At 43.3% G+C, this 26,659-nt stretch overlaps 1 long non-coding RNA gene across 1 annotated transcript; it reads left to right on the top strand.

The window, feature by feature from the left end:
* Window positions 1–1,188: 1,188 nt before the first annotated feature.
* On the top strand, window positions 1,189–5,520 carry LOC134474077 (uncharacterized). Its single transcript, XR_010044680.1, has 2 exons — window positions 1,189–1,549; window positions 1,975–5,520. It is a non-coding gene; the product is annotated as an uncharacterized LOC134474077 (long non-coding RNA).
* Window positions 5,521–26,659: the final 21,139 nt, after the last annotated feature.

Here is a 26,659-nt window from a genome sequence, read left to right as displayed (position 1 = left end):
CTTGAGTGTCAGCAAACTGTGACCCAATCTGATCCACCACTATTTCTCATAAGTAAAGTTTTCCTGAAACACAACTACAGAGATTTGTTGTATGCATCATATACAGCTGCATTCTCCCTACAATCACAGGTAGGAAAGAGACCATATGGATCACAAAGCCTAAACTGTTTGCTATTTAGGCCTTTATAGTAAAGTTTACTAGTCCCACTGATGCATACCAAAATACTAATCATGTTTATCTTAGGTTATTTCACTCTTTCTGTTTTCTAAATTTATTGCAATAAATGTTTTATCATCTGACAGATTCTAATAAATTTAATTTAAATACTTAAGTTCTACTTGTAACCTATTACTATTGTTGTGATCACCCTGCCCTTCTCCAAACATCTCTGTCTCAACTAGGGTGAATTTTACCCTATTTAAATCCACAATATTCATGCTTTTATTGTCATTCTCTTTCTTGCCAGAAATGTTTGAGCCAATACCATCTCCCACAGAAATAATGAATTTGGTTTTGCACTTGGGAGGATATTTTGTTTAATATAGGATCAGCTGTGCTAACAGCAACTCAAAAGACAGTGACATAAATGAACACCTCAAGAGCAGTTTGTACATAAATAGTACAGGGCTGTTATGGCAGCAGCAGAACTAATCTGTAGCCAGAATCCAACTTGGTGAGGATAATACTGGCTTTTGTTACTGGGAAGTCCACAGACGGTAACAATGTCAGATATAGCTTGATCTAGGGTGCAAACAATATGACCAAGCCTATTTTCTCCAAATGTTTTGGCTCTGCTTACCTCCAATAATCTGTTTCATCCTTAAGTAGATTCTGTGTACCCTGAAAATGAGTCTGCTGGAAGGCTGGAGCATGCATCTTTTTGGTTAACTATCTATAAAGTGTGTCCACATAGCGAACTTCACAGAAAGTTCTGATTGGACAAAATTTATGTCTCAAACAGTCATTGTGTCTAGGAGAATGGAATAATTCAATCAGCTGTGTGAGAAGGCTCGGGGGTCAACAATGAACTCTTTTTCTCGTGAAAGAGTGTTTTCATTATACAAAAAGTTAAAAGGAGGCACAAGAGATAAAAATAAAAAACAGCAGCTGCTCACTTCAGGCCACTTGGAATTCTCGTGTTTTGATTGCTGTTGGGTGTGAGATGTAACATTTATTTGAAGCCTAAATGTGCGATCATATTTTCTGATTCGGATGCTACTCAATTATTGTTTAAAGTACTACACCAAGCTCGGCACATCACAGTGCCCAGGTGCACACTGAATAATAATTGTTTTTTCTTTCTTTGTTTTCATCATAGTCAAGACTGTGGTTTACAGTTTTAAGTCCCTGTTTGAAGACTGAGATGTAGTCCACAATCAAGTTTCTCCAAATAACTGGCTATAAAATGACACCATCAGGCACAGTAGACAAAGAATGGCATACGGAATTGAGCAATGTGGATTTGAAGCTCTGATCATCTACTTCTTGGATGTCACCAACCAGTTATTATACGTCTTTGGGAGTCAGTTTTCTCCTTCTAAAATGGAGGTAATAAGATTGAGTTCTGATTTTTTTTAAGGATTCAATCTCTCCTTCCATGTGATTCCATTTTAGGCTTTCAATTATTTGGGTGCAAACTTGTCTCTGTCTATTTAGCTCTCAAGTTATTGACAGTGAACAGAGGAGCATTTGGAGGGAGAAAATTTGTTGATAAAATCAAATTCAAAGCTGCCCAGTAGGGCAGCCAACTGGCTTCAGATCCATTACCTTATCAGATTGGATCTTGGCTGCACTGCCAAGCAGGGCTCCAGGTAAGTGCTTGGAATCTATCATCTGCTGTAGATCCAGAAAGGGCTACAAGAGGAAGTCAGTCATCTTGTTAAGTTGCTGCTTCAGCTGCTATTCACTTTTGAAGGCAGTAGATGGTTTTTCTCCTTTCGTTTTTTAAAATGCGTTCATTTGTCTCATTCTAGTCACATAGGAGCCAGAGGAGGAGAAGAGCTGAGGACCTTGGGAATTCTGAGTGATGGGCTCAGCCCTCATCTGCAGCACTCCTGCCGGCCTCTATTGGCCCCGTTGCCTCATCTGCAAAGTTGGGACAATGATCTGGAGTAACCTGCTGGGTTAGAGAGCTGACACACGTCACAGCGGACAATGGGATGAGCCAGAACTATAAAACAGTGCTGTGTTGAACAATAAGGTGCCAAGGCTGGGATGAAGGCAAACAAAAGCCCAGAAAAGCAACCGGACACTGTTTGGACAGTGTGAAAGATCATGGGCAGGTCAGCATTTCAGCAATGCTGTGCACAACCTGGAGAGGGCTACTTCTGTTTCTGAAGGGGAAACTAAGGCACAGCGCATTTTTTCACATCTGGGTATACTGTGGGAGGATCTTCTAGACTGTAAACAAAGACTTGGTTGCCCAAGGTGATGGGATTTAATGTAAAGGTGCTTAGCTATCAAAAAAGCCCAGAAAGTCAACATCAACTGAAAAACCAGCCCAGCAGGGCTCTAGAAGGTGGCACCAGGAACAGTCACAAGTCTAGTGGTCCCCTCTTGTGACTCTGCGTCCCTCTTCACTGCTTCTACTAGACTGAGTCTGCATCCTTTACACCTGCTGGCTTTTCTGGTTTTTCAATTTATTTTTAACTCATAATTAAAAACATAAAATCATATATATGGATAGGGTATCATGGACCTTTTGTATATATCATGTCTTGTTTAAATTCGGTTAAAAATATCCGTCTCCAAGCTGGATGTAGGGATGCAGCCTATAATCCCAGTACTCAGGATGCTGAGGCAGGAGGATTGAGGTGAAGTTAAGGCGAGCCTGGGCTGCATAGTAAGATCAAAGCCAGGCAGAACTGCATAGTGAAACCCATTCTGAAAACACAAAAACAAAAGCATATCTGTCTCATCAAATATTTGTTGTCTCTTTACAGCAAAATCTTTCAAAATTCTTTCGTCTGCTTTTGGAAATGTATAGCTGCTGTGTACGGTCACTGCAATAGTACACCAGAGCTTCTCACTCCTGTCTCTCTAGAACTTAGTATCTGTTCACCAACCTTGCTCCAATCGCCACCCCCAATCTCTGGTTGTATACCCAGTGGGAGATTGCTGGGTCACATGGTAGCCTATTTTTCATTTTTCAAAGAACTTCTGTACTGATTTTCATAAAGGCTCTACTGACCTTCCCCCACCAGCCTGTCAGGATTCACCACAGCTTACTACCTTTTGTCTTTGCTCTTTCTGCTTCTTTTTCAACTTCATGGTTGTTGGTTGCTCACAGCTTGTCGGTCTCCTGGTGTCTGTTTGCTGCCCTTGTACCTTCTTTTAAATGCTAGTTCGTCCTGCTACTCACTACATGGCTCAAATTCTAGAAGAAGCTGCCTATAAAATAGAAGCCTCTATCTCAGGCTCCAAGTTCTGTTTAATTGTTGGTAGCCAGAACTGTGGGGTCTTATGAGCCAAACATGGCATTTTATCTGTAAGCCATGAAGAAAAGAATCTATGAAACTCCTGGCATTTTAGGCCCTCCAGTCATGTCTAGTGTTGAGTATAGGTATTTCATCTCTACTTTGCACTGTGAAAGGTTGGAGGCTGTTACACTGGCGATGTCACTGTAATAGAGAATGTGACCTGCATTGTGTGAGAGCTACTAAAATGTTCAGTGGGAATTCAGAAAGAAAACTGATTTGAACTGGTGACTCAGAAATGCATCATGGGTAAGGGGAAAGTGAAATTGAGCGTCAAAACATAGCAGAATGTTGATAGAGACGAAGGAGGAGGGTAAGTAGGGAGAGCAGTGATAAAGCCAAGCACAGGCCTGGAGAGTTTCAGGAGAGTCAGGACTCACCTGGTTTGGGTCGGGACAGGAGAAGAGAAGCTAAATCTGTAAAACCTGAATTTCAAAGTAAAGAGTCTGCACTTTATTTATGGGTTGGCATTGGAGGTGTCATTAAATAGTGCCCATGTGGGCAGTGAAAGGGTTGACATTGTGCTAGGCAAAGTCTTCTGGCAGCTGGATAGAGGGTTGGGAGGAGACAACAGAAGACAAGGAGGTTATTATTGTCACTAAGGTGTGTCAGAGAAAACAAGACCAGACAATGGATGTGGAATAATTTCAGAGGTAGAAAATAAGAGCTGATGGTTCCCAAGAGCCTTTGCATAGCCTGTTCTCGGGTCTTTCTTTACAGGGCTTTGTTTAATCCACAGTGGTAGTGCAGGGTATGTCTTTTTGTCTTAGTTTATAGGTTGTGAAATAGACTCAGGTCAAGGCAGTGACCTGTTAAGCGGCACATTAGTGAGTAATAGAGCTGGACTGACCTAGGTCTAGGGGACTCCCAAGGCCGCGGTCACTTGCGAGTTTTGGGCTCTCTCCCAAGAGGACTTGTGGTTGCCTTAATGAGGTGGGCAAGAAAGAGTGGTATCGAAGAGTTTCAAGTTTTCAGGAGTGGGTGGTGGAGAGGAGACCACTCCTGAGACAGAAATTAGGAGACAAGGAATACCTTTTGCTTGGGAGTTCTGAGTCTGGAAGGAGATCTGGGGAGACGAGTGAGGTTATGAGCTTATTTTGGCCTTCCCTCAAGGCAAAGCCATGAATGAACCTGAGCAGTAGTGGAAACTCGAGGCCGTGGAGAGGTCAGAAGAGTCAGAACTGCAAAATGGGCCAATCAATTACTCCATCTCTTCCCTTGTATTTGGACTGGCATGAATGACTGCTCTGTTCCCTAGGCCTCTGTCACACTGCCCTGTAAAGCCTGGCTGATCTTCCACACCTGGCCATTGGTACTAGACAATGTCCTCACATGGACCCAGTCTCCCACCATCCCACCCGCGTGGCCATGGGTTGACCAGTAGTCTGCCCCACCTGCTGGATGATTAATACCAAGAACTTAGTTTTCTAAAGAAATTGCTTAGTTTTTCACACAAATAAGCACCTGGTAAAACCATGCCTTTAATTCTGTAGACAACAACTGACTAATCCATCCATGTTCCAAGGATACAGCTGAGTATTTATGAGCCCTTCTTGAGAATCTGTTTTCCAGATCCAGTGCTATAGACAACCACTTAATCTATGTGGACAGAGGTGTATTTGAATCTTAGCAGTGAATACAGCTTTGCTCAAACAAAGGCACAAATTTGTTTACAGTTGTTTGTACTTTTACCAAACTTCAAGTAATTCATTTTATTATATCAGGTGCAGTATGCCTACATCTGTCTCCATGGATTATTATTATAAATACTAATCGTACTAGGCATGCTCATTCAGTTTTAATTTTTATTAGCAAATGTTCGCATTACTTATTGATTACAGTCCTTGTGTGGAGTTGGTATATGTATAGAAAGCATCTCAGTTCTTTTTCTCATCCTTTATCCCTTCCTTCTCTCCCCCTTACCTCCATCTCTATCCTCTTCACATTTAGAAGACCTATCTACCTCCTTACTTCCTATTGTATATCTTTCACTTTTGCTCTTTATATTTTGGGTTTCTCATATGAAAGAAATCATGTATTTAACTTTGTGTGTCTTGTTTATTTCTCTTAACATTATGGTCTCGAGATGCGTGCATTTTTCTAGAAATGATTCAAACTTATCATTATTTATGGCAGAGTAATACTCCACTGTGTATAAATATTATATTTTCTTTGTCCATTCATATGTTGATGGATATAAAGCCTGCTTCCAAGATTTATCTATCATGAATCATGCTGCTGTACACATAGGTATACATGCATCACTGTGATATAATGTCTTTAACTCCTTCGGGAAGATATCCAGGAGGGGAATACCTAGGTCAAAGGGAATTTCCAGCGTTAGCTTTTAGAGGAATCACCATGCTGACTTCCAAAGTGGTTGTACTAGTTTATATTCCCACCAATGTAAGAGAATTCCTTCTGTCCTGAAGTCTTACCAGCATTTATTATTTGATTTCTTGATAATGGCCATTTTTCTGGAGTAAGATGGAATTATTATTTACTGATCACTTTTTTTGCCAGGAATTAAAAATCTTCAGGAGGGTATGTGTGCCCAGCTCATGCTATTTTGCATCTACTTTGGCACATTTCCCCCAGATTAGGTCAGTGAACCGCGTGTGTGGTAACTGGTGCTCTGGTTCTCCTCCAGTCAGTGGTACATTTTCTTTCTTCTCCCGCCCACACCATCCACAGTATCCAGATCACACATCCCTCCATTTCTGTCTGTATGCACAACTCCTGGGCCACCGTTTGCATCCACTGGGTTCTGGCCAACTATAGCTCACAGGCCAAGGCCAACTGTGCCCATTTTTATAGACAGTAACAATAAGAGCATCAAAAATAAACTGGATATTCGTAAGAACCAACAATGTATCATTCTTAACTATAGATAAGGATCTATAATTATAGTATAAATGCAAAGACATCAAATATTGACTTACAACAAATATCTACTGAATGCAAGAACTTAACATCTACCAACAATAGAACAGCATTTAATATTTAATAGCATAGAATTAACTAACTGTCCAAAGTTTCTTAAAGCTTAATTGTTAGACTAGTAAAGATAGAGCCAATGGAGATGTGAAGAATGAGAAAAGTAAAACTTGAAATATTAAAGGCAAATGAGAAGAGAGAAAATTGATACAGAGAGTCTTATTGAGCAGTAAAAGGACATGAATAGTATTAGGTTAACAGTAACAGAAAAAAATTAACAAGAAAAGGAAAAAACAGCAAAATGAAAGAAAAAAATAAAATAACATGGAAAAAGGCTAAAAGTTCTCAAGGAAAGAGACACTATGGTAACTACTTTTATGTCGGGATGTCTTGTGGTGAAACACTATTTTGCTTAAATGGTTATGCTTTGACCTGAGCTGTTTTGTTGGTTAGCCCTCGTTTATCTCAGTCTCCTTTTTTTAATTATTTACTTTTTAATTTTTTTCTTTTTAATTAAGGGAAAAATTTTTTAAAAAGCATGATATATTATTATAGTAACCCACTTTGATTTCCTATTAACTTGATTTGAAACCCTGTATAGCCCTCACCATCTTGCTTTGACTGATTTTCCTCTACTCTGCTTTGCTGGATAGTACCAAGTTCGAAAGTATAGGTAACAACTGTAAAGACAATAAGATTCATTATGACGCCCATTCCGGTTGACTATTATCTTCTTTTAAAGCCCTGTAATGTCTCCAATGTTTTGGTTTTATTCTTTATTGTTTTGTTCAATTTTACTACAACTGATGATATAGGCAATTCTTTTTAAGATAGCAAGAGGCAGTATGGTAACCATTGCTGATCACCTAGTATTTTGTTTTTACATTATCTATTATGTCCATCCTTTTGATTTGACCGACTCTGTTCTGTTATGTCACATTTGGTTTTACTCTCTTCAAAAAAAAGTAATAAGAACTGTGGGAGTAATAAAACCTAAAATGTGTAATTGTCATTGTACAAAAGAAAGGAAAAGAAAGTGCTCTAAAGAATATAACCGTATATATATTTAAGTGTATAAGATAGATAACCATATTACTGAGTTTTGTTGGATCATTGAACAAAACTGTTTCCAGTCTCACTGTTTGAAAGTCCACTTTACATGCTTTAATTTTGTAACTTGAACAACTATTTCTAAAATAACAATATGTAATCTATTAACTAGTGATTTCCTATTGTTTATTTTTTCTGAAATTCTATTTAACTTGTACTCTATTTCTTTTTTTCTTTTTCTCCTTAATAAAAAAGGCTAAAAGTTCTATAGAAAAGAAACAAAGAAAATAGACCCCAAATCCCCCCAAAATCAAGGAAGGAATAAACAAGTGAAAAAAATAGCATCCATTAAAAAAATTTTCTGTGTTTTCAAATGAGTGATCTCTTTCCAGGTTCTATAATCGTAAAAGCTAGCAACTCACAATTTTCTCCACCTAGGTTTCCAGTTGTGGATTTATGAAGTACCCTGCTCCAGGAGCCCCTCTGTCCACACACCCCAGTCTGTGACAACCGTTCAAGAAACGGTGTGTCCTTGGCCACATCGTAGATGGGAAAAGCAATCAACCCTCGATCTCTGCTGGATGCAGGCGATGGGGAAGGAACTCAAGCAGATTGTTGGACTTAATGCAGACACTTTCAGGTCCCGCCTCCTCTGAAAGCCACATTCTCTGTGCCTACTTCTTCACTAGGGGGATCAGAGCCCAGGGCCTCTCTAACCTGAGGTTAAACTTCTCAGGGAATCTATGTGTAATCTCACCCTCCTTAGTGCTGTCTCAGCGGCTGTCTCTCATCCAGTCACTGCAAACTCTGAAGTGGAGTTTTTGGTGGCCATCTTAAGTGATCCCTTCCAAAAATAGAGGCTGCTTAAACACTCTGGCAATGTAGCAAGCACTGCCCTGGCTTTTTCCCCTACTCTAGCTCTTTGTGAAGGAGTCACTGTTGGAGGAAAACCCCACACTGTTTTTGTAGTTTATTATAAGTGTGGACTTTTCTTAGGGCTAGTGCTACAGGCCGCGTCTGTTATTTCTTCCTGAAGCTGTCTGTTCTCCAGGGCTTACCTTCTCTCCTAGGGCATTGGCCCTTCTATGATTAGATTGGTTGATTGATAATTGACTCTGCTGACTGGTGTCAGAGGGAAACAAAACACATAATGGGTTTGGAGTTCATGGGTGGCTATGGGCAGGGGTTGGAATCTAGGGGTGCAAACTCAGCTAGGGAAGAGAGTAGCATGTAGCATAAGTGTTTTACATGTAGTAATACTGAGTCTTTAATTCCACTTAAAGGATGAGTAAACACACAGTGAAGTTATTTAACTAATAAACAACAGTTAATTAAATGACTATTAGATTTTGGTTGCTCTGACAAAATATCTGGAAAAGGCAACTTACAGGAGGAAAGATTTATTTTGGCTTACAGTTTCAGAGATTTCAGTTCATGATCCTTTGTTCTAGGCTCGTGGCAGCCAGGAAGAAGAGACTTTGGGGTATAGTTTAGATCTAAACTGTAAAGCCATAAGAGTGAAAAAGCCCAGATTTTGTCCAACTTCATACCTTTAACTCTTTATGTAAGATAAACTTATGTATGATAAACTCTGTGAAGTCTGTGTGGTTCACTTTGTTATTCTAATACTTTCCATATAGCAAGTGATCAGTACATGTGCTCAAGATTGAGTTGCACTGTCTTTTTCTGACATAGCTATATTATATTATATTATATTATATATGAAGTATATGATATATCATATTACATATGTACTATGTATAGTGTATGACATATATAATATTATCATACCATATTATATATTACATAACACATTATAGAAGGTCTAGATTTCTTAGGTATAGTATTGTTTAGATAAAATGGGGGAAGAGTGTTGTAATTGAGATCCCAAGGGGACATAAGTGAGATTCTGGAGCTAGTGAGAGGAGGGCAGGATGGTTGGGGTACAGGGGTCTGTATACGCCATCTAATGTCCATGGAAGACGATTCAATGGGGAAACACATGGGGCAGGAAGCTGATGACTTCATGGTAGTTTTCTCCATTTTGGAAGATGGCTACATTCTGTAGAACAAGACTGACTCTTACGTAAAGGGATCAACTCTCCTGCCTCAACTGACATTTAATGGGTGTTGTGAATTCAGTAGTCACTTCTCCCCTGCAACTGATAGTGGCTTTCTACCTATGTCAAGTCAGGATTCTCAGCCAGAATCTGATTTCACCATAGGGTTTGCAGAGACCTGAAGTTGTGCAAATGTACCTTCGTGGAGCATCCTCCAGGGGCAGAACTCACCCTCCAAGAAAAGAATCCAGGCCCCATATGTAGGGCACAGCAAGTGTCCCAGGGCCCCAGTCTAACAGTCTGCCTCCCACACCTCTCATCTGATTTCCCATGCACCTGCTGGGGAGTCTTAATATAGTGGTTTCTCTAGAATCTGTGCCAGACCTGGAGCAAAATTCACACTATCACAGAGACCCACACAGCAAGGTGCCACTCCAGCAGAGTCAGGGGATTCTCTTTAGGAGTGGAGAAGATGGAATGGCTTTCTTGCCACTTTGGGCTAGTTTGGGCAACTTTGGAAACGTGATTGTGGGTGGCATAAATCACACATAGATGGCAGCAGGTCTCACTATGGCAAGAGCGAATCAACAGATGGCTTTGTGGAACCCCAGGTGAGCTGATCAGAGCATTGCAATCTTTTTGGTTCATCTTCCTGTGAACAAGAAGCTTCTCTTGCAGTTCCTTCTAGGAATACAGGACATAGAGGAAGAAAGTGACATAGAGCCAAGAGAGCCTACACATCAGTCCTATGACATACACATACACAAGATGTCGATGTCCGCTCTCGGCCGGCAGGAAGGACACACGACACAGTCTGGTAGTGGACAACCTTTTCTTTTTATTTTCCTTCTCCGTACAGCCTGCCCTGGGTTCTCCCAGCTGAAGCCTCCTCTGGTCCGCTCCCCGCGGCTCCTTTTGTGCTTTAGTCTGCCCCAAAGCCTCTATCGGTCCGCTCTCCGCGGCTCCTTCTGGGCTTTTACTTTTGGGCTTCTATCTGGCTTTTACTTCTGCCCAGGGGTGGCACCGGTATATATACGGGTACAGTGTCCAATCATGTTAAAGTAAGCAAGGCAAGCTGATTGGCTAACATCATCAGTTGCCAGGCAGACTATATTGTTGAGCGGGTTGTTTACGCGGTAAGCAGGAAACTAACATATTCGATGGGAGGGGTAATCTACCTCAGGCCTCACTCTTTACTACAGGCCTCACGTCCGCCAAGTGAGGCGACCGGGCTCGGGGCTGCGGCTCCCAACATCTCCCCCTTTTTTATTTTTTATGAATGTGCGCATCGTAGCCCTTCCTGGACTGGGTGTAGAGGCTTATGCCCTATGCGTAGGCCCACCGTAGGTCCTTGGCTTAGACCCTGGTCGGCCGTCCCATGGTCTGCCAAGGCCCTGAGGCCCTCGTCCTTTTTTTAGGGCCAGGCACAAACTGGACGGAACCTGGATGCACACAAGCTTGCACTCATTCTCTCTCCGTAAAGAAATCCCCTCGGAGAGAAATTTAGACCTGGGCAGCATCTAACAGTCCAGCGGCTTACGTGCAGGATGGGGTAGGGCCTGGCTTAGGTCGAGTCGTGCTGGGGAGGCACGCTCTTACCCGTCATTGACTCACCTACCCTGCTGTGTATTGTCACCTTATGGAGGAGAATGAGGGATGCCCGCCATATCTAGACTCGGTCGTGGGCCAATTGTGCAAGCCATGCATATGCCTGAGGATCTTCTTGTCCATTTCGGGCTACCGCTATTTCTATTCATCTTATTGGTTGGTCTGTGATGGATCTCCGGTAGGGCAGGTCTGATCTTCAGTCGAGGGCTTTGTTGTCCGTGTCAGTCTCTCCGGTATCCACAGTGGTTCTCGTCCCGGTTCCTGTGGGAAAACACAAACCGCGCCTCGGTTCCAGCTGACCACTGGATCCGGGCCCATCCATTGTCCTGTCAGGACATCTTTTCACTTCACCCACCCTTTATGGTTGGGGGAAGGGTTGCAGTGCTCCACAGCTGGGGAGCGATTATCATTATTTAAATTTAAAAAATTGTGTGTGAATAGTGCCATGGATAATCGTGCCTTTGGGGCCAGGCCTTGGCCTACTCCCCCTTTTTGTTTTTTATTTTTTATTTTTTATTTTTATCTTTTTCGTTTTTTTTTTTTTTTTTTTTTTGGTACCAGGGATCGAACTGGCGATTGCCTGCTTACAAGGCAGGCGCTTATGCCGCTAAGCTAAATCCCCAGCTCCCATTTCCTCGACCGGCGTTTTTCTCAGCCTGCTCGGCAGAGAACTCTGTGTACCAGGCTCGCCAATCCAGGTAACTGCCCGAGGGCAGACACGCCTTTGCCAGCTGAATCCAGTCCGCGGGGGTGAGGGGCCCAGAAGACAGATTCTCCAGCATGGCAATGGTGTAAGGCGCAGTCGGCCCAAAGGTTGTAACTGTATTTTTAAGTTCTCTAATCTGCTTTATCTCAAAAGGCTCCCATACATTGCGTCCCTGGCCCATAGCTACTTGTACAGGAAATATCCCGTAGGGGCCACTATCTATCCCAGGTGGATGTACCTCATGAGACAAGCGTCCCCCCTGCCAAAGCCGCCTGTAAAAATACCGACCCGCCGGCGGCGGAGCATAAGACAGCGGCCGTGATTGGGCGGAAAATGGGGGCCCGTGCATCACTTCCTGTTCTGGCGAAAGGGGAGGGAGCTCCCAGGCGGCCGCCTCGTGGCGAGGGATTGCCTCCCTCTCGCGCCGGGGAGCGCTCAGGAGCTCTCTACTCCTCCGCAGACCAGGTTGAGCAGAGCGCAATTCGCGGGGCAACGCTGGAAAAGAACCCTGCGACTCCTTATTGAGCGACTTAGGCTCCTGACAGCTGGTCTCTTTGGCCTCCTTGCCATTTAACTTTTCCTCGTCCTCGGAGTCAGACGACTCCGAGGCTAGAGCCCCGTCCTCCTCCTTAGCATCCTTGTTCCCCTTGACAGACACCTCTCGGGAGCTCCCTGACTGGGCCTGCTCAAATACCCTGCGTACTTTTGTAAGCTCTTGAGAGCTTTCTCCACAACCACCCTCGCTCTTAGTGTTGCTACCTAACATGTTTTCCATCTTTTAATATGTTACTCACCGCGTGAGGCCCAAGGAATCCGCCACTTACGCGTGAGCCTGAGGGGAGTCTAAAAGCCCTGTAGGTGCGCGCCACCCAGAGCCCAGGCTTATCCCCAACTCACCTGTCTCGCAGCTCTGTACTGGAGCGTTGTCCACTTTCACGTCTCGGGGGTGATCAGTCCCCGGGCGGGCCTCCAAATGTCGATGTCCGCTCTCGGCCGGCAGGAAGGACACACGACACAGTCTGGTAGTGGACAACCTTTTCTTTTTATTTTCCTTCTCCGTACAGCCTGCCCTGGGTTCTCCCAGCTAAAGCCTCCTCTGGTCCGCTCCCCGCGGCTCCTTTTGTGCTTTAGTCTGCCCCAAAGCCTCTATCGGTCCGCTCTCCGCGGCTCCTTCTGGGCTTTTACTTTTGGGCTTCTATCTGGCTTTTACTTCTGCCCAGGGGTGGCACCGGTATATATACGGGTACAGTGTCCAATCATGTTAAAGTAAGCAAGGCAAGCTGATTGGCTAACATCATCAGTTGCCAGGCAGACTATATTGTTGAGCGGGTTGTTTACGCGGTAAGCAGGAAACTAACATATTCGATGGGAGGGGTAATCTACCTCAGGCCTCACTCTTTACTACAGGCCTCACGTCCGCCAAGTGAGGCGACCGGGCTCGGGGCTGCGGCTCCCAACAACAAGATTCCTCCAGAGAGCTTCCAGAAGCCTCTAAGGGAAATGCGGATGATGGGAAAGCTTAAAGGTCCTGCCAGAGCGGCTAGAAAACTGATGGAAATAGTGCTCGAACCTTCTCCTCTCAGGTCCGTGCCTCTGGAGACTTGGCTCCTTGACAGATAAGAGCAGGAGGTTTTCTGTCTTGTGTTCATCAGCATACCTCGCATTCTGCATGAGAATGAGTACAGTGATGGAAGGGTCTCCTGACATCATCACCGCCAGCCATGGTTTGCTGACCTGGCTCCTTAAGGTAGCCAGCCGACGCCTTCCCATGTGTGTCTGGTGGAGTCCATCAGCGTGAGCCAATGTGCCTTTTTAGGGTGATAGCATGGATGGGAAACCTTGGTTTTGTTAATTTCAGTGAAATAGAACTTGATTATAATTTGGAATTTTGAATGAAGTGCTAATTTTGGTACGGTTTTGTGATGAGAAATTCAGTTTGTGATGCCTGCTTATTTTAGATAGGCTGTTAAAAAGGGACTTCAGAGTCTTTTTCAGAAGCCCTGAAAGCTGAGGACAGTACAACAAGTGCTTTATATAGTTTTATCTGCAACAAAGGGCCAGACAAATTGTGTAGAATGTGCTGTGAAATCACAAAACTTCTGCCAACTTACGGTTACTCCTGGCCACTCCTGGGGTACAGAAGAAAAGAAAGGGGTGAGGAGTGCATTGGAAAGTAAGACCATGTTGGAGTGGACAAGCATCACAGGGTACTGACTGTTTCTGTGTCTACTGCATGTGCTGGGGGTGTTCCCTTCCTTAAGCCAAATGAGGAAGGTGTGTGGAGAGCTGTTTGGAAGGATGAGTAAATGTCTCCAAGATCTGGGGCAATCAGTACTGGGGTGTGATCCTCACAAGGGCAGCTTGAGAGCCTGAGGCTGGGCCAATTGCCTTCACCCTGATGGCGGAGTGGTATCTAAGCAAGCTGCGCTGCTGGTAACAGTGAACCCCCTCCCAGACGTGGTCCCTGGGAGGAAGCTGGCCTGGAGTCATCTTCAGAGAGAACTGGCCAGTGATCTACTAGGAGTGGGGTCGAGTTCTTAGTTGCCCATAGCCGAATGCACACCAGTCAAAGTAGGAAAGTATTTACAAAGTCTTTGAACACGATTTAGGAACAAGCCTTAGAAACTCCCCAGAGAGACTGGCTGAGAAGGAAGCCGATGCTGGCCTTCACTGGCTCTGGGACCTCCTGTTCCACCATCAGCAGCTAGTGATCAGGGCAGGAGATGGGGTGGGAGGATGGAGGAAGAGGCCATGGCCTATGCTCACCACCGGCCTGCTGAGCATGGCAAAATCTTCAGCAGCTGAGAGTTTGCAGTTTTGATGATTTGCTCATTATGTTGGATTGGTCTTTTCACACTCTGAACATGTTCTAGAAAATATTGATCATCAAACTTGCCTGCAGCTGGTGAGTGTGGAGTGAGAATTCATGTTCAGATAATGCAGAAAGCAATGACCTCATCTGGGATTTGAACCAACTGGAAGGCAAGAGGGTCAAAGAGCATATCGAAAAGGCCATGGGAGAAAGAACACAAGGATTAGAATCTTCCCCCTATCAAGTGTAGCTTATTTAATCAGTTGCTTATAAGCAATGTTATTATGAAAATATATTTATATTGCTTCAACTTTGTTTTCAAATTTATTGGTTCATAAAATGAATTGAAAACATAGGAGGAAATGTAGAAGAGGAAAATGAGAGGGACATTTATGGCTTATTGTTACAGGTTTGTTTTAATTACCAAACACTAGTTACAGAAGAGCAAGAATGAGAATCAGCTGGCAGGGGAGGCCACTTCTTGGACACTGTGGGACTCAGTAATGTCACTGCTGTCTTTTGCCTTCAGAAGAACCCCACGGGGTTGGTGTAATCGCCACCACCTTATGGATGAAGACACTGAGACGCGGGGAGAGTAAGTAGCTTGGGCTCTGTCCCACAGCTCAGAAGCAGCCAAGTGGGGGCTCTGTACCTTCATCTTGCTCTAAGGCCCCATGGATTTGTGCTGGTGCTTATATGATATGCCTCTCTCAGTCTCATTCCTCTAAGAGGACCCTTGAGTCTCCATAATAATAGCAGGCTTTTTATTGAACCCTTGAGTCGTTTTGGTCAGGGTTCTATGGCCTCTTATCCATCTTTCTCATTTAATAGTCCCGTAACCCTGTAAGACAGGTAGCATTGTTATCTTCACTTTGCAAATACAGGGTCAGACAAGCATGCCTGCCAGCCTTGTGGCTGGTAAGTACTGGAGTGAGGATTCGAGCTCTAACAGCCTAGTGCTAGGGCTGACTCAGCATGGAAAGGAAGAAGGATCTTTCCCCAATCGTTGGCTTCCCAGGCTGACAGCATGAACAATCTGGCTTCACCTGTGCCTTTTCCAGGTGTCCACTCCATTCCTTTGAGCCATTTCAGTGGGAGAGGTTCAAGGAGAACCAGTGTTATGAGTCTTAAATGACTCCCAAAGTCCTCTGTGTGGAAGCCCTGGCCACCAGCATATTGCATTGTGGGGAGGGGGTAGCCTATGGTGCTGTTGGGTAGTAGTAGAACCCTCAGGAGGTGGTGCCCGGGGGAGCAGTTAGATCACTGGGGTACCTTTAAGGGAATGTTGGGATCCAAGCACTCCCCTCTGCCTTTCCTGGTATCCGTAAGCTTTGCTCTAGCAAACACTCTTACCAAGAGTCTGCCTCACCATGGGCCCAAAGCAATGGAGATAAGTGACCTTGAACTGCAGGCTGAAACCATGAGCAAAGGTAAACCCTTTCTCTGTGTTTTGTTACAGCAACAAAAAGCCACCTCTGGTGCATCCTTCCATCTGACCTCTGCATGCCATTCCTCATCCCTTCTTCGGACTTTGTGCCATATGCAGTCTCCCAACTATGTTTTCATATCCAGCCTCTACCGATTTAAGACTCGTGGCAGAGAACATCCTAGCTGACAAACACTCTCCGCAGGCCATTTTACCTAAAGAAAGAGCTATCTGGGAAGACGATATGGATGAGAAGGGAAAGGTAATAAGTTTTATGAAAAAAACAAGTGAATAAGAATTTGCTGATGTTATGGTGAAGGGGAGGATGAGGAGGGTCCTGACCACCTGGCAGGGTAAGGGAAGAGCCCAAATGTTAGAAAGACCCAAGGAGAATTCTTTGAGGGCCACATCGGGACTTAAATTCAACTTTGAGGTTTCCTGTAATATGCTGATCAGTGATGCCCATTCTGCTCCCTGCATTGTACAAAGTCTGCTCTAGAGTGTCTGGAATTGATGGGACACAAAGGGCTGGAAGAGGTGACCCAAGCCCCACACCTTGGGGCCTGGTACAGCAATTCTGGAGGGTGAGACAGGGAAGGCAATGCACACAGAAGGTTAGAGGAAACGTGAGCTCCCTGTCCTTCCTAAGACAGTCTGTCACGTTTGGAGGAGTGATGGATTTTCTTGGGTCTGTGGGGTCGCTGTTTGAGTACACTGTTACCTAATTCTTAAGTATCACAGCAACCTAGAAGCTGGAGCTATCCAGAACTGAATCTTTCCTCTTTTCCACACTCTGAATTTCCTTTGCTTCAAACCTTTCAGGTCAATTTCTTTACCACAGACTTCAGTCTCTGTTTTTATCTGAGCTTCTGCCACTGAACATAGAATTTAACTTCTCTGCTCTGACCTTGGCTCCAATTCCTGGCTTCTGATTTTTTTCTCTCCATCACAACTCATCAGTTCAGAAATAGGCCCCAGAGTAAAACTTTCCCCCAGGTCAAATTGCTCCTGGAGACTTGTTTCCTACTCCACCCTCTCTCCTCATTAGTCTATCCCAGGCCCATCTGCAAAAATGGAGAAGAAGCTGGAATTTCGGGAGATGTGAGGAAAAATTGCCTCTGTCAGGGTTCAGCTGCAGAAAGCAGAATCTCCTCAAATCAGTTTAAAGTTGAAACATATTTAACTTTATATTTTCAGTGGATATACAGTGGCTCATAGAATTCCTGGGAGTGTTAATGGGAGCAACACTCAAAGCTACATTAAAAAACAGAGACACTGAGGAGGGCTTCTACATTTCCACAAGCCTGAGGCTACTCACTAAATTTGCAACTCTTGTTGTAGCTGCCTTTCCAGAAACATGACATTAAAGTCACAATCAGGAAGGCAGGACAAGCAGAGTATGCAAGGCTCCAACATGGTCAGGAATACACCATGCTTAGGAAGTCTCTGCTACTTGACAAATACAGAACTTTCCATGCCTAATACAGTCTACACTTGACTCTTGCCACTACATTTATCTCCAGAAGCTAGTGATGGAGTACTGAGCTCATGATAATTCTATTATGTAAGGTGGTGTTGGTCTCCAAAAATAATAGAAATAGAAGAATGGTGTTCATCTCACGTTCCACCTTAAATCATCCACTAGGTACTCAAATTAGTGGGCTCCAAATGATATCAAGATAGCTGCAAGGGATCCTGGAACCTACTGCTTGGCTTTCCAGCCTATGTTGTACAAACACTCACACAAGAGGGAAGTTGCAAGAGATGTTGTTCTTTGATCCTCAGAATCCCTTTCTCAAAACAGATTTATTACCCATGTCTTTGAAACAGTTGAGGATAGTCTTATTTGGCACAGGGAAGAATGACTCATAATCAGACTATTATTTATCATAAATTGTATTGTAGCTTCTTCCAAGCTGTTGATGTACAGTAATTTATTAACGGCTAATGGTGAAGAGATAACACTACACAGCATTAAGCTATGCATAAATTTCTTCACAGCTCAACTGTCAATGGCATGAGGTCCACTTAGTAGATCTCTTTTCTGGAGCAGTACTAAAAGCAGAAAGGATAGATTCCTTCAAGTCTTTTTCTTACCAGGAAACTAGAAGAAGTAGAAAGACAACTTAGTTCTCAGCCCCACATTATAATGACTGCATCATCATCTTCCTTGCAGCTTGAAACAGCACACACTATCTTTCCCTATTTGTGTGTGTGCATGTTTTTCAATTACTGAGCCTTCTCTCATTATGTCCAACTGGTTCCAGTCATTAGTAGACTCTTCCCAAGATAGTACAGTCCTACTGGAAACAGGAAATACTAGAAACAGCTCTAGAAAATAGAGTTCATTTCTGGCCTAGGTTTGCCAGTTTCACTAAGCATCCAAAATTTTTGGTTGTTTATTCAGATTGAGATTTACCCCTTACATTGGCAAGCTAATAACCTGAAGAGAAGAAAAAAATCACACATTTTCTGACCCATCTTTGGAAAAATGTGTGCTTTTCCTCTGCCTGATTCCAAAGCTGAAGCCAAGTGGTTGAAGCTGGAAAGACTGAGTTTTAATAACTGAGCTATTCAACAGTAAAAATTATTTGGGTCATTCCAATTAATTAAATTAAATCTTATTTATTTTATTTATTATTAATGGGAATATCCTAAAATTGATAGGAATTGAACTTCAAAATATAGTTTAAAACTTATAATGAAATTCAAGGCTTAGATCACAGAATCCAAATTTATATTTAGTAGGGAACTTCTGAGTATCAACATTTCTGATAGGTTATCTTCAGTTATTTTTGGAATGTGGGGGTTACTGTAGATATGATTTAGTTTCTCATCCCATATTAGAAAAAAACCTGGTAGAAACAAGGTTGCATTTGTTTAGAGAAAGGCAATAACATTTACTAGGAAAAAACATTGCATTAAAAATCCTTTTATAAGAATTGGTGTTTATTACAATTGTGCAACTAGCTATGAGTGTGTGCAAGTCGTACCTCCTTTTTAAGATTATTTTTTCACTTACATGGAAAATTCAGCTTTGTTCTCATCAACATGTGACATGAAAACAACAGAGTTCAAGGATTCAGTTAATGTTATTCCATCCGGTTAGTGAAATACATTTCTCAAATATTTCTGGGAGTCTCTGGGGTACCTAACATTAATTCCCACACAGCTCTACTTAGTCATGTTGACTGTCATGTAACCTCTTTCTCTGTCTGTCTCTGTCTCTGTCTCTCACTCTCTGTCTCAGTCTCTCTGTCTCTGTCTCTCGGAGTTTCTCTCTCCCTCCCCCTCTCTCGATATTGGGGACTGAATCCAGACCATCACACATCTCCAGTTCTTCTCCCCACCCTTTGGAAACCTGATCTCATTAAGTCACTATGTTGCCCAGGCTGGGTTCAAACTTGCAATCCTTCTGCCTCAGCTTCCTCTACTGCTGAGATTACAGGTACGTGCTGCCATGCCCTGCTAGACTTTTCTCCTTCTTTGCTGATGGCTGTCTTTATATTTTTTGGTCCCATTGGGCAATGCCATCTCCAATGCTATATTTACCCAGGTGTAGTTATTAATATATTGTGTCCTTTTAAAGAATCAATCTAAGCCGGTTGTGGTGGTACATGCCTGCTATCCCAGCACAAGGGAGGCTGAGGCAGGAGGATCATTGTGAGTTCAAGACCAACGTGAGTTACAAAGTGAGCTCAAGGCCAGCCTGAACTGCATAGTGAGACCCTGTCTCAAAGGGAACAAAAAAAAAGTCAATCTATCAGGTAATATGCAAGCATGGAGATGAGACTGTTTTACTTCATATATGAATTAGGATGACTTTTATTGCCACTTAAATAGAAAACCCAATCTGCTTCAGATAATTAGGATTTATTCTGTATTATCTGATAAAATAGAAATCCAAAGTTTCAAAAAAATCATATTAACCAGTCATGATTGCAGGAAGCAAAGACCCCAACTAATAATGGCTAAATGAGTTTTGTTTCTCTTTCACATATACAAGGCCAAAGAAGTGCTTGTATCATCAAGGTGCTCAATAACACATGAAGAAACCCACTTTCCCCTAGCCTCCTCACCTTCCACTGCAGCATTTCCGAAGGGAGTGGTGCACAGTCCACGATGGCCAAGCTAGAGGCCAGAGCACCTGCCATTATTTTCATGCTCCAAGCATCAGGATGGAGAAAAGATGAAGGTTTACATGAACCAGATGTTTCATAAAGAAGCTTCCTAGAAGCTGCTGACATTTCTGGTTAGACTCCTTCTGCCAGGAGTTAATCATGCAGATGCACCAACCTTCAAAGAGAAATGTTTTCACACTGGATGGTCAGGACCCTGCCTATAAAATGGGCCAGAATCCAGGGAAGATGGGGACAATCATTTCAGAGGGGATGGTTCCTGACACATCACCCTTACACTGATGAGCTTTTCTGTGATTCCTCTGGCTTTGTCTACTCAGTGGTTCACTCTGGTTTAGCAACAAAGCTATTTGAGGAGGTCCACAAAACTCCTACCATGATGGCGTCTAGAGAGATGAAGTCACTTCTGGATGTTCTCCTAAGAAATTTGAGAGAGTTTTCCCATAAGACCCTGGTGAAGCTGGATTGAGTCACCTGCTCTTTTGAACCCATCAGTGGGAAGCAGGGAGGCACAGCTCTCAGGCCAACCAAGTCCATCTTCAGACTGGGACAGGGCTGTCTTCCCAGAACAAGCTTCCTTGTCAAAGAGCAAGCTAATCAAAAAAAGCTGGGACTATGCTGGGAAAGAAGAAAAAGAGACAGAAGATACTGGGCAAGGGGCACTCTGGTCTGGGCCAAAGTCCATGAACATAAGCGAATTTTAGAGAAATGGCTTGGTGGCTGCTTGGTTTTGCATCCCTTCCTCTTCTTATGACTCAGACATGAATCCTTGTGAGTGAGTTCAAGGTTGTCAATGCAAGCAGCACGTTCCACAGACTCCTGCAATAGAGAATTTGCAACTGCATCAGGGTCCCTGCATTCACTTCTCCCTTCCCTTAGAGGGAGTTTTCTCTGGAGCACCCTCGTGTAGGAAACTGCCAGGCTCCCTCCTTAAGGCACAAGGGAAAAAAACAGATCAGATCCAAGCTGGAAGCTCCACCATATATAAAATGGGAACATTCATCGTCCATCCCAGAAGGTTGTGATGAAAATGAAATACATGCCTGTGAAGGAAGGTGCTAATGGTTTCATACGATCAGATTCCCAGGGAACCATGCATAACACATGGCAGTAAGTAGTGCGTGGTTCTTAGACACTTTTGGCATTAGATGAGGTAAGATACACATGTGGATGCTTCATATACAGTAAGCATTTTATAAATGTGGGTTTTTCCCCCTGCAGAGATACTCTAATATCATCAGTCACAGCCACTCCATAGAACTTCAGGGCCTGAGTACTACACCCCAAACCCCTGGTTTATGGAGACCAAATTTGTTTATTAACTACCTCAAAATCAATGCCCTGTGTCACCCCTGGTAAAACACAGGATGACGATCTCTTTGTCTCTTGAAAAGAAATGAATCAGACAATACCAGCATGTTCCTCTATTGTCATTAAGTGAGAAAGTGTGTGGACATCATAAACTGCATAGTTGAGTGCAGTGTGGTGAGCACTCGGCAGTGTGGAAATCAATGAGGGCTGAGCAAATGGATCTAACCCTTGGAGCACTTATTGACTGCAATGGTATTTTAATGAAGAAAGACCCATTTTCAGCAAATGCAATTTCACCACAATGTTGCATGAAACAACTTGGATTGCCCAATGCACTTGGCTGTAAAAACTTGGATTTTATTCTTTATCTTACATGGATTATAAATTGTTTAAATGATAAGAATTATGGGTTATTTTCTTATTATTAGACATTTAATTATGTAGTCTTTTCAGACTAGCCATGGTATTTCCTTGGTTGTTTAAGCTTGACTAATATAAAAATTACTCTTGAGCACTTGTAGTGTATTGTTTTGTTTTTGGTACAGGAGATCAAACTCACAACCTCGTGCTTGCAAGGTAAGCCCTCATGCTGCTGAGCTAAATCCTCAGCCCCATAGTGTTTTTTTTTAATCTACTTTTTGTTTGTGCCTTTTTGAGAGAGGGTCTCACTATGAAGGTCAGGTTGGTTTTGAACTCAGTTTGTACTCCAGGCAGGCTGTGAACTTGCAGAGATCTTCCTCCCTCGGCCTCCTGAGTGCTGAGATTACGGGTGCACGCCACCACTCCTGGCAATTTTTTAAATGTATATTTTGAGTGAGTGTTGCCTCATAGGTGCTTCATACATTGGTTGTAAAGTGTACCCTTAAAGCTAGAAGAACCCGAGCACCACCAGTGCTCCTGTCACCTCTGCACTCTGGGACACGCAGATTGCAAGCTTGAGCCCTGCCTGTGCAACTTAGTGACTCAGCAAAGTCCTGTCTCAAAATAAAAAATTAAAAAGGGCTGGGGATATAGTGTGAAGGCCTTGGGTTCACTTCCCAGTACCACAGGGAGACAAAGACAAAAAGCTAAAGGAACACTGACATAAGTTTGTATGCTTATTCACATATGGTGTTGATATGTGTGAGTCACATCATATAATTAATTTCTGCAGGGTAAAAGGGCTACCTCACCCAACGACACTAAGTTTACCCTCTCCCTTCCCAGGAAGATTTACCCTCTCCCTTACCAGGTTACCCATGCGTAAGGTGAGGCTGCAGACGGCCTCCCCCAGGATGCTTGGAAGCTGAACCCATCTCTTCCCAACCTCGTTCAGTGGCATCTTCTCCCCAGGCTCGGTCCCCTACTAGGTCACGGAAGCGAATATTTCCCTGCTGAATTCACCAGAAATGACAGACCAGAATTACAAACCAGAATTTTCCTATTGGGAAAATCACGAGTATTTTACACATCTACACACAGAAATATCTTCTCATTTCTGCATTCTTGTGGCTTGTAATTTTGAATCTCATTTGCTCAGCCATTGGCTTTGTGGAGCACCACATTGTAGTGAACAGGACGGACAGGCCTCTGCTGTCATGGTGACCACGTGTTCAAAAATGAGACGGAAGTCTAGTAACTAAGAAAGCCACCTGTGACAGCAAATGATGAAAGCTGTAAGAAAATGAAACAGAGAGCTTGGTCAGCAGCAAGGTGCAGTTGGACCAGAAGAATTCACTCTGGTGTCTGTAGCCAATAACATGGCTTTGAGTGCTTCAAGTGGCCTGGAAGAAGAATTGTAAATATTGAGATGATGGATACAATAATTATCCTGACTTGATCATTATGCAATGTATATTTGTACCAAAATATCACATTGTGCCCCATAAATCTGTACATTTATTTTGTGTCAATAGAAGCTAACAAAAATTAATCTTTTAAAAAAGAAAAAAATTAGATATGGAGTAGCGACTGAGGGCCCTTTCTATCTCTTTGACTTGTGTCCTTCCCTCTTGCTGTCATTTCCTGAGCTCAGCCCCTTTTGTTTTATTTTTAAGTGGTTCAAGCCTCAAGCCCGCTTTCACATCTCTGCCTCTGGGCTTTCTCTCTTCATCCTTGATTGGAATGTGCAGCCCAGTATCTCCATGTGGCTGTCCCTTCGGTCCCAGTGACTTCTGAAGCCAGAACTCCTGCCCTTAGAGAAGCCTTTGCGGCCACCCCATTTGATGGAGTGACTCTTCTCAAATCAGATCAAACCCACAGACCTCTTTGATACGGACCCTATTGGGTATTAGTGTTGGGAATTGTCTTGGTTGCTTTGTTGCCATGGTAACAGTCGACCCTTCTTTTGAAGACACAAATACCCCAGGAGTAAGGATCTTGATTGGGTTACTTTCTAGTACCCTGAAGAGCATTTGGCCTGTAGAATGTAGGAAGTACTCAGTATTTGTTGAATGAATGAATGAATGAATGAATGATGACACAATAAGACAGTAAAGCAAATGATGCGGGCCATGGATGAAAATGAAGGATAATAACACTTGTGCACTTGTTAAAAAAAAAACTAACCGCACCAACAGTAGTGACTCATAAAAATATCAAACAGGACTGGCCCCTAATAGCGGCCTTCATTCGCATCCTATTTCCCATGAAATAAGACTTGGCTCTTGGTCTCATCTTGCAAAGTGTTAGTAAGTAGTGACAGGAGTAGCACCAAGCTCTTCGCAACGGGCTACACATTTAATTCTCACACACACAAAACTCTTTACAAGGTGGGCGCATTGTAGCATGAAGCTGTTAGACTAAGTTGGAAGAAATCCACAGACCAAAGTCACGCAGCCAGTGAGCAGAAGGCCAGGAGCTGACACGAAGCTCTTGTGCTGTGGAGTCCATGCTCTTGGCCACCACACTAAGGGAAAAGCTGGTGGTGGCACTGGAGAGAAACAGTGGAGAGAATTCACCCTCCCCAGAACGATGCACAGTGGCAGAATCCCTGTTAGGCATCTCAGTTTGCCCCGGATACTTCTTGTTAGCCCACAGCTGCTTTATGGCCTCATCTTTGCCCCCAAGTAGAGCCCGTGGGACCAGGCACCTGTGCCTTCTGCTCTCCTGCACACGCACACTCATCGCTCCTCCTAGTGTGAGTGCCTGCAGGATCCTGCTCTCTAAAACCAGCGAGGAGTGGTCAATTACTTTTCCTGCAGCAAATTTTTCTTTTTCTTTCTTCACATGAATAGTACTGATATTAAAGTATAGGACTTGGGGTGTTAGCTGTGAGAGGTGCAATAAAATTTACCTCTCCAGTTTATTTTTTCCTTTGAAAATATAATAATACCAGTTAGGCACAATTCCTGATTGAGGAAAAATTGCTCACTTTCTGGTTTGGTCCCTAATTGTGCCCGGGGACAAAGATGAAAGTACAAATTAGAAATAGAAAAAAAAAAAAAGAATCAGATACAGAAATAATATCCTGCAACAGGCATTAAACAGAAAAAAATTCTGACCCTCAGGAAAAAGGGACATTGGTGATCCTGCGTTGTTTTCCTTGTCTGTATAACATCTCAAGTGACAGACATCTGTCCTCTCAGCCCTTGTAAAATAAGGAACACTTATTCTTTCAGAAAATAAACTGTGCGTAGTACCTCCTCCAATTCTCCATTTTTGCTAGGTGGCCTAAGTTATTGTTGGACTTCCACACGCTTCTCTAACTCTAGTTATGTCCCAAGGCAAAACTCTTAGCTCTCAACTTTGGAACTCAGAACAACTCACAGTGACCTAAGTGTCTCACAGACTCTGGAAGAAACGGACACTTCACTGAGTACTTAATATGACAGCCTCAATGCAGAAGATGTGTGCTACAGGTGACAGGAGCATGTACGCTGCAGACAGCCATTGTGTAGCAAGAGCCTGGTTTTCTAACTGGGTGACTTCACTTGTATTCACAGCCAGATCTGTGGGAAGCAACAAGAGCAAAGAATAATAGTCACCTGCACAAAAATTTTTTTTAGATTTTTTTTGTCTTTTTCTTTTTTATCGGTACCGGGAATCGAACTCATGACCGCCTGCTTGCAAGGCAGGTGCTTATGCCGCTGAGCTACATCCCCAGCCCCTCACCTGCACAAAAATTTGAGAAGTTTTTTCCCAAGAGTGCTAACACCGAAATGCCCTTCACAGTCTTCCAGGCCTGGGAGTAACTGACTCGCTGCAGTTAGTTCCCGGCAAACTAATCATCAGAACCCCTAACACAGGGCTCCTTGCCCCACATAATATCACTCATCACAAAGCCCGACCTCACCCAGCTTCCATCAGAACCAGGGGACTAACAGAGCAGCTGAAGCTGGCCATTTGTAAAAAGTCCAGCTCTGGAGCTCGTTTGGAAAGCATAAGTGTGTCAATGTGATACTTCTCTTGACCCCATGGCCTCATTTACCAAATGCTGTATTAGTTTTACTTCCTTTTGAGACACTTGGTTATTATAAGAGGCGTCAGAACCTGTTGTTTCCTCTGGCTGTTACTATGATGAAGTAGCATTTCCTGGCCAGAAGTCTATTTAAGCCCCCTGGCTTGGGTTTCTGTTTCCACTACTTTGCTAAAGCTGCAAAAGGGCTGACAAAGGGCATCAGTAATTTCACATTGCAAAAGATGCATCATGTCTTTCCTGGACTGTCTACAACTTCCTGCTGCCTTTGATGCTGCTGGCCTTTCCTCTGTCTTGAGGTTGTCTTCCCCGGCTTGATATAAGATTGCTGCTTCCGGCTTTCTTCTTTGCTTTGAACTTTTCTGCCACCTAACCACCTAAAATTTCTGTTCTCCCCAGAATCATTCTTATTTTATTGTTTTATATGCCTTCTTAGAGATATCTCAGCCAATCTCCATGATTTAATCTTTGTTTTAGTTACATGTTGCTATAACAAACCACCTGAAACTTAGTGGTTTAAACCTGAAACAAATAATTGCCTCCACAGTTCCTTGGGTTAACTAGATAGTCTTCCTTTTGTGAGAGGGTTGATTTCTCCAAATGGCTTCATGCACTGGACTGGGAACTGGTTGCTGGCCACGCTGGTGCTGGGAGCTCACTGGTGCTGACAGTTGAGGATCTTGGTCTTTGCGTATAGAGTTCTCTTTTCATGATTGCTTTGGTTTCCTTAAGGTGTG

The sequence above is a fragment of the Cavia porcellus genome, unplaced genomic scaffold, assembly GCF_034190915.1.
Source record: "Cavia porcellus strain 051 isolate PalLab524CR breed Dunkin Hartley unplaced genomic scaffold, mCavPor4.1 scaffold_30, whole genome shotgun sequence".
NCBI classification, from domain to species: Eukaryota; Metazoa; Chordata; class Mammalia; order Rodentia; family Caviidae; genus Cavia; species Cavia porcellus.
This window is presented reverse-complemented; position numbering and strand designations above follow the sequence as displayed.